Source organism: Dendrobates tinctorius, unplaced genomic scaffold (genome assembly GCF_039654945.1).
Source record: "Dendrobates tinctorius isolate UK_male_01 unplaced genomic scaffold, ASM3965494v1 ptg000015l, whole genome shotgun sequence".
Lineage (NCBI taxonomy): Eukaryota > Metazoa > Chordata > Amphibia > Anura > Dendrobatidae > Dendrobates > Dendrobates tinctorius.
This window is the reverse complement of record NW_027361683.1, coordinates 14,258,496-14,267,992: the sequence shown is the minus strand read 5'-3', so window position 1 is coordinate 14,267,992 and position 9,497 is coordinate 14,258,496.

The window sequence follows — 9,497 nt, the reverse complement described above, 5'->3', positions numbered from 1 at the left end:
GCCAATTTGTGGTGAATCTGGATATTGAGACAACTTTGCACCTGGCAGCTTACCCATGGAGAGAGGAAGAGAGAGCTATAAAACACTGAACAAACTTTTACAGATAATGTGTAACAGCACAGTAGTCAAGATTAGTGTGTGGGGAAGGGGATACCATAATTTAGCCCTAAATGCTATCTTTAACTTGATATTACTAAGTCTGTGTTTTTGCTAAAGAGCTTGACGTACAGTAAGTTGAATAGATAGAGTCCTAAGGATCCAAAAAGTGTTACACATTTCTATTCAGAGCGAATGGAGGCTTTACAGTACTTTTTAATTTCGAAATATTCTTAAATCTTTAACAAAGACTGCAACTCAATGTTCAAAATAATTGCAATTAGAGATGATTAATCTGCAAGAGATTCACATTTGTCAATTTTCTCAAATTTATCAGAAAAATTCCATTCACATCGAAGTTAGTTGATGAAACTGGATGTTCCTTTTTTATGCTCTGGGGTCTCTCCAAACACCAGAGTTTTATAAACAGAATGAAAAAAAGCAAAATGAAAATTCTATTCAACGCTCATCTGTTCTGTTGTCCCCGCAGCCAATTTATCTGATCCTCCACACTTCTTTTTTCACCATTCCCCATTGTGCACAACTCCTTTACACTGAGCTAGGGGTTCTGGTGCGATTAGGTATCTGACCTCACTTTTTAGTTACTTTTGCTGCAGAGCACAAGATGACATCTCAACCTAGACATGATGGTCCAGAGTGAAGCAGGCCAAAGAAGATATGCGCAACACGGTAAGGTGTTAAGAAGACTTAAGGAGGATCAGATGGCAGGCTGTGGGGATGGTGGGATAGGTGAATAATTTTTTTTCTTAATCTTTAGCCATCCCAATATGGTTCTGCACAAAAGCAGACAGATAGCCGCTATTTTGCTGAGTCTACACAGAGCAGATGGCAAAAAACAATCCATATAGTTTGGAGAATATGAATTTTTGTAAAATTTGATGATATCAATTCCATTTAAATAATTTTGCCCATCTCTACTAATAATGCATTCTAATATAATGCTCTAATAACTATAGTCATAGGTTTTGTGCCAAATTTGTAGCTAATTTGCCTTCACATTTGACTTTTTATTTCCTTAGAAAGCCATTTAAAAAGTGAAAGTGAAGTATCTACTGGGCGTTTTATAGGGCTATATGCATTTTATTGATATTTAATTAATATGCCTATTTCTATTATATAGTAAGAGTCCATGCTTGATCTATAAATTCTATGGGAGCGTTTACTAATATTGCGATTTCATATTCTGATCTAATAGGCGCCTTTTGGAGTAATGTATGGAGAATATCAATGTCAATGTGTGTTAATGAAGTCTAGGCCAGCTTTGAACTGCTTTAATTTACTCTTAGATCTTCACCAATGTCTAGCTAAAATGTGCAGCCTTTTTCCCCACCTGAAAACTAGTTTACTAGTTTAATGGGCATTGTCTACCTTTTTTTTATTTTTTAAAAAGTCCTTTTTAGTGTGCAATAATATATATATATATACTGTGTATATATATATGTATATAATGGTTATTAAAAGTCAAGACACCACTTTCAAAATGCGAGGTTTTAGTCATTTAAAAAATAATTCCAACCAGAATTATTTCAGAAATTTTTGTACCTATAATCAGCACAATTCTATTGAAAAGTAAGCTAAAAAATTTTTGGTTAGAAAATGAAAAGCAAAGAGCTAAAATAATGTGGTTGCAAAAATATGCACATCATTAAACTAATACTTTACTGAAATTTGCTTTGCATTTATGACGGCATTCTTTTTTCAGGGCAGGAGCCTATAAGCATGGCAGTTCTAGAATTTGCAATATTTACCCACTCTTCCTTGATGTAGAGCTCCAAATCTGTAAGATTCTACAGGTCAATCCACAGCTTTTTAATTCGATTCAGGTCTGGGCTTTGGCTGGGTCATTCTAAAATTATTATCTACTTATAGTGAAGGCATTATTTTGCTGATTTGGAAGTTTGCTTTAGGGTGTTTTAGTGTTGAAAGGGGAATTTCTTCCTCATCTTCAGCCTTTAAGCAGAGGCCTGAAGGTTTGTTGCAAAAATGACTGATATTTGAAATTGCTCATAGTTCCCTCCACCTTGACTAAGGCTCCTGTTCCAGCTGAGATAAAACAGCCCCAAAGCATAATGCTGCCTCCACTATGCTTCTCAGTGAACATGGTGTTCTTTTGGTGATGCGTACTGTTAGCTTTGCATCAAATGTATGTTTTTAAATTATGGCCAAAAAGCTGAACCCAAATCTTATCAGACCTTAACATATATTGGTAGACTTGATGTATGTTTAGCAAAATATAGTCAAACTTGGATGTTTTTCTTTTTAGCTAATGGCTTCTATCATGTTACCCTACCGCATAGACCGGACATGTGAAGAATATGGGAGAATGTTGTCATATACAACCAGTACTTGCCAAAAAATTCCTGCAGAAACTTTTTGCACTGTAATCCTCTTTGCAATCTCTCAGACCAATTTTCTTCTTGACCATTCATCAATTTTTGAGGGACATCAAGTTTTAGGTAATGTCACTGTTGTGCCAAATAAAAATCACATGATGACCATGGCTACAGTGTTCCATGGTATATCTAATGTCTTTGAAATTTTTTTTATACTGTTCTCCTTTCAACAATGAGATCCCTTTGCTGTGTTTTAAGCTGTTTACAGACCAATGCTTTTGCTGTAAAATGCAACTAAGAAAATGTCAGGTAAATCCTACTTGATCAGCTAAACTTTATGCAGCGTTAATCAGAATCAATTTTAAATGATGGTACCTGCTTCCTGACCATTATAAGTGTTACTTATGCAATCACATTAAGGTATTTTAGTTTTGTTAGTTTCATTCCTCCTCTCAAAATGATGTCAATTTATTTTTCAATGGATTGGTCCAGATTCCTCATCCACTGTGTATATATATATATATATATAGTTAGGTCCATATATACTTGGACAGAGACAACATTTTTCGAATTTTGGTTCTAGACATTACCACAATGAATTTTAAACAATTCGGATGCAGTTGAAGTTCAGACTTTCTGCTTTCATTTGAGGGTATCCACATTAAAATTAGATGAAGGGTTTAGGAGTTTCAGCTCCTTAACATGTGCCACCCTCTTTTTAAAGGGACCAAAAGTAATTGGACAATTGACTCCAAGGCTATTTCATGGACAGGTGTGGGCAATCCCTTCATTATGTCATTCTCAGTTAAGCAGATAAAAAGCCTGGAGTTGATTTGAGGTATGGCGCTTGCATTTGGAAGGTTTTGCTGTGAAGGAAACATGTGGTCAAAGGAGCTCTCCATGCAGGTGAAATAAGCCATCCTTAAGCTGCAAAAAACAGAAAAAACCCATCTGAGAAATTGCTACAACATTAGGAGTGGCAAAATCTACAGTTTTGTACATCCTGAGAAAGAAAGCACTGGTGAACTCATCAATACAAAAGGACCTGGGTGCCCACGGAAGACAACAGTGGTGGATGATCGCAGAATAGTCTCCATGGTGAAGAGAAACGCCTTCACAACAGCCAACCAAGTGAACAACAGTCTCCAGGAGGTAGGCGTATCAATATCCAAATCTACCATAAAGAGAAGACTGCATGAAAGTAAATACAGAGGGTTCACTGCACGGTGCAAGCCACTCATAAGCATCAAGAATAAAAAGGCTAGACTGGACTTTGCTAGAAAAAATCTAAAAAAGCCAGCACAGTTCTGGAAGAACATTCTTTGGACAGATGAAACCAAGATCAACCTCTACCAGAATGATGGAAAGAGAAAAGTATGGCGAAGGCGTGGTATAGCTCAGGATCCAAAGCATACCACATCATCTGTAAAACATGGCGGAGGCAATGTGAGGCTTGGGCATGCATGGCCGCCAGTGGCACTGTATCACTAGTGTTTATTGCTGCCGAATGAATTCTGAGGTATTCAGAGCCATACTGTGTGCTCAGATCCAGCCAAATGCAGCCAAACTGATTGGTCATCATTTCATACTACAGTTGGACAATGACCCAAAACATAAAGCCAAAGCAACCCAGGAGTTTATTAAAGCAAAGAAGTGGAATATTCTTAAATGGCCAAGTCAGTCACCTGATCTCAACCCAATTGAGCATGCATTTCACTTGTTAAAGACTAAACTTCAGAAAGAAAGGCCCACAAACAAACAGCGACTGAAAACCACTGCAGTGAAGGCCTGGCAGAGCATCAAAAAGGAGGAAACACAGCGTCTGGTGATGTCCATGAGTTCACGAATTTAGGCAGTCATTGCCAACAAAGAGTTTTCAACCAAGTGCTAGAAATGATTATGAACATTTTATTTACAATTATTTAATCTGTCCAATTACTTTTGGTCCCTTTAAAAACAGGGTGGCACATGTTAAGGAGCTGAAACTCCTAAACCCTTCATCCAATTTTAATGTGGATACCCTCAAATGAAAGCTGAAAGTCTAAACTTCAACTGCATCTCAATTGTTTTGTTTAAAATTCATTGTGGTAATGTCTAGAACCAAAATTAGAAAAATGTTGTCTCATATATATACATTATCTATATAAACATATGTATATGCATTGGCACTTTATCAGTATTATTGTCATTGCATATATTGCTTAAATATTGCCCCCTGTCATTTTGTTTTTGTATGCACTTTGCTTTTTTTACTACACTGATATTTTAAAAAATTGAGGGCAGGTAGTTATTCACTTCAGATATCTATTGTCAATACATTTATTCTAATTGTTGTTTGCACTTGCACTTTTTTCCATATTATCAGTATTTTGTATATTGGACATAGTTGTGGACTTTCTTAGATAAAATTAGATAAAATTATTGTGTTTTTGCAAAACTTTTAGTTGGATTATGACCAGTAATCCTCTTGATCCTTTTATTAATGACTTGTGGGATAATACAATTCATAATTTTATCAGAATTACATATGTGGCACTTGATTCTTTGTAGATATTGGATTGTCCTCTATCAATATAAGCCTCTACACATCTATACTGTGCCCACATTGTTTGGCTATGTTAAACTATATGATATTTTGTGAAATCATACCTAAAAGTCATCAATAGCAATCAACAGAAGGCACATCCTTGTATTTGAGGCATATGCAGTCAGTGCGCTACACTCCAATAAAATGTAATGGAAACTCCAACCTCAAGAGTAAATTAATCAATAAAAAATAACCAGCATAAGTTGGACATCAATAAAAACAGCAGCCAAGTTCATGATCAAAGTGACAGCATTATTATAGCTAGACAGAGAAGTGTTGCCTCAGCTCGCAGCTATTTTATATGAAATGTCAAAATCTCCATGAACTGTCAATATTAATTTTTGTTTTTTTGAGAGGTTGAACAATTTATGTAAATCTGAAATAATTAAAACTTCAGTCCCAAAACAAGCAATCATTATTGCCATTACTTCACTAAAATAATAAATTAAATATACTAATCAATACATTTAAGTAAGAAATGAAAGCTCTAATTACAATTTTTTGGAAGTCACACACAGATAAGAAACCTGTGTCCTTGTAGTCTTTGATTCACAAGTTGGATATAATGATAGGCAGTGGGATGTTTCCATCATGAATCTCTTGAGGATAAGTCTAGTAGTAAATGTTTACATGTATCCGTGAAGTCAATTAGTACTCATCTTGCATCAGTATGCTGCCTATGTCCCTTTATAGTCCTGTATAACTTCATTAGATATTGCTGTTAAACAGTAATTACAGTAAGATTGGGCCCACTGGAGAAAACAAGTAATGAGGACCTTTCATATAATAATAGGGCTTTAAATATTCCTCCTATGCTCATATGCTGATTTTATCCATTTACTAGTCAGACAAGTTTCACACATCTGTGATACACAGACTCCTCTGATCCCAATACCCTGCTTGGTGTTAGTAATTCTAGCTTGGCCTGTGTGTCATAGAGACTGGCCTTAGGCCTCATTCAGATTTCCGTGAACCACATACTGTTTCTCTGTGTTATTTTCATAAATAGAAAACATATACCTAGTCGAGCTTGGTGCTATCCAGAGACCATGGGTCTTTAAAAAAAATTGATACCAAAATCATGGGTTAAAATTACCCTCACAAGTCTATTGGTCCGGGAAAATCACAGACAGCGCATGGATGGGATTAGTATGCGGTCAGTGATCTACATCATTTTGCTCATTACAACAAGAAGCTTTGTATTTTATTTTCAGTGAAAATCATTGATAAAACACATGTATTAAAAACTAAAACTTGGAGCAAAACAGTGCAGACACTCGGACCGTTTGTATTGCAGATATGAAAAATCACAGATGTTTGATTGAGGCCTTAGGGTGGCTCTGTGAGCCCGACACTTCATAAATTAGGCGCATCTTTGTAGCGACATTCTCCTATAATAGAAATGTTAATTATATAATTCCACATGTGTTAATTCATAGTTTTGATGCCTTCAGAGTGAAACTACAATTTTCATAGTCATAAAAATAAAGAAAGCTCTTTGAATGAGAAGGTGTATCCAAATTTTTGGTCTGTACTGTACATTATAAGTACATATGCTGCCAGTATCCCTCTAGTGCTCAGTGGGACATGACATAAACAGTCATGTACATTGCGCACTTTTAAAAAAAAGTGTTTTCCCATTAGGAAAAGTAAAGTAGATAACATAGATGGGGATTTTTTGATGTAGTAAAGTTACATTTCATTGAATTTTTGGTCCAGGGCAATCCTCTGCTTAGACATGAACTGTGGGCCGGCTATGCACGGAGCAGACATACCACCACTCTCCTGCTATTCCCTTGTGCTAGCCTGCTGTGTATAACCTCTTCTTTACTGTATAGTCCCAGTCCACAAGCAGTATGGGGAATGTAATGGTGGGTCTTGAGCATTCACAAAGAATCAAGAATGGTGATGAAAGAGTACAGAAATGTCCTCTTAAGGGACTACCTTCGGCAACTCAATTTTTCAACAGAGGACACGAAGTGGAGAGGTAGGCTGATATGAGTTAAACAGTGCAATATGAATTAGAAATGAGTCAAATATACGTTCATTTTTTGTAACAGACATCTTCCTATTACTCTTAATGAAACTCATTATGGACTTGCAAAATTACATTCTCAACTTCTTTCATGGCTCACACACAGGTCATATTTGTGAAACTATAATGATATAAGCAGAAAATGACCCCTAAGTGAGGGCAGACTTTAATTCTATTTTGAAGAATCTTTGCGCACCAAAGTAGCCTTCTTGTCTTTTGGCTGGCCAGTCTGACCCTAGGAATTGATTAGTGTTTGACTTAATACATTACCAAACAGTTTGTATCATTACTATTGTTGGCATTTTGTATACCAAAAGCAAAATAATTCTCAGTTGTACTCACAATTTTTAAAAACACCGGTCTTGATATTCTGGAGTGCTCTTCCGAGACTGCTGACCAAACAGGAATGTCTAAATATGGATAAGCACATCCAAAAATAACAAATTATTCAAGCTTTATTATAAATCCATATCTTTAAAAGTTGATGCTCTATGACTAAGGGAGCAGTTAGTGCCAGAAACGTGTCAGAGCGGTTTCTGTACCAATATTCACGTATGGACTTTTAAAGATATGGATTTATCATAAAGATTGAACAATTTTTTTTATCTTTGGACGTGCTTATCCGCTTTTTTCTTAATAGATGCCGTTTTGTAACATGCGTGTTGGATAGGCATCTAGGGGCTCTGTGTTGGGTGGAAAAGTATGATGAATCAGTACTGTCCTTATTAACAATGACATTAGATCTATTTTACTCTCATCCTCTCTAACTGAAGCCTAATGTTTTGTTTTTTTTATAAGTGAGGCATATCTTGTCCATTATTCTTCTAATTGGTCAATGATCGCAAGTCTATTTTTAATTTAATTATTATCAGTTCTTGAGAGATTAAAAACAAACTCTATCAGTAGAACATTTAGTGTATTCATCAAGCCAGAAAGCTTTAAAGGGGTTCTCCCACAAAAAGTTATGGTATCCCCTGGTATTATTCGAATTCCCTTCGTCAATGCCGACCAAATCTGTCATAGTTTGTAGTCACCCAAACCCAGTAAATCAGTCGTAGTACACAAATCTTTTTTTGCAAGGCTAGTGGAGTGTTTCCTACTATTAGGCTGTTAGCATGCTAGAAGTGACATCTCTTCACTGGCACTGGATACATTACATGGGCATTCTGAGATAATAAGAAAACAGAAGGCCTCATAACAAGTATGCATATCTACAATATTCCTTTTTGCAAATTTGTAATATATTACACGATCTAAGGCCTCCTTCACACGTCCATATTTGCAGTATGTGTGGTATTTGTTTCTTTCACGGATCACATCTACGCATTATAACCTATGCTGCTGTGCACATGTCCGTATTTGTACATGGACTGTGTGTCTGAGTAAGCCCCACTGTGACATGACATTTTTTACCAGCAGCACGAAAAGGGCCAATATAAGTCTATGGGTCCGTGAAAACCATGTACAGCACAAGGATAGCATCCTTGTGCCATCACATGTGTTGTACGTGTTTAACATTGCAAAGTTTGGGAGAAGCTTTGTTATTCCTTTTTCATCTACCATTCCGTAAAAACGCTGATGGCACACTGATGACACACTGATTCAACACTGATGACACACTGATGGCACACAGATTGCACACTGATGTCACACTGACGACACACTGACGGAAAACACTGATGACATCGATACTTTTTTTCTGCTACTGGTTTTATACAGATGTGTCAAGGGGGTCTTACTCTGTAATTAACAATAAACAGGACCTTTCCCTGCATTTTTTCATTGCAAACCTATGTATCCCTCCAATCAAATGTTATTCCCCTACTAATAAAGAAGCAAATTTTTCCCTCCAACTAACTGGGTTTATACCACAGAGCTTCTTTGTCGGTATTTGCTTTTTCACCTCTTCTCTGCCCAACCAAAATATGGCCGCACCTTGAGAAAAGTTCTGTGGAATATGTCCAGTTGGTGGAAGGGAAAAAATTGTATCTATATTACCAAGGGCATCATTTTTTTAAATGGATGGGCACAGAAAAAAAAATTATCCAAGAAATAGTGAAGCACCATAAATTGTACTCAGTTTGAATTAAAAAAAAAATCCAGTGAAAGAGCTTCTGAGGGCTCGCTCACACTATTACAATTTTTTTATCCTTTTTTTTACTCTGCTGCTATTAATCTTTCACAGGCCTATTTATAGTTTCCTATGCTACAGAATTGTAATGTATCCATAAAAATCAGATTCCACATTGATGGTCCATATGGCATGCAATTTTTTTTCTCACATCCATCAGATTTTGGAGTGAAATCACAGCAAGATGCCATTTTTTCTCATGCCGAATACAGCTGAGCAAAAATAACAGATCAGCACTGTCTCATTGAATAACAATGGTCCGAGTGCAATACAAGTTTTTCTCTCATTGCACTC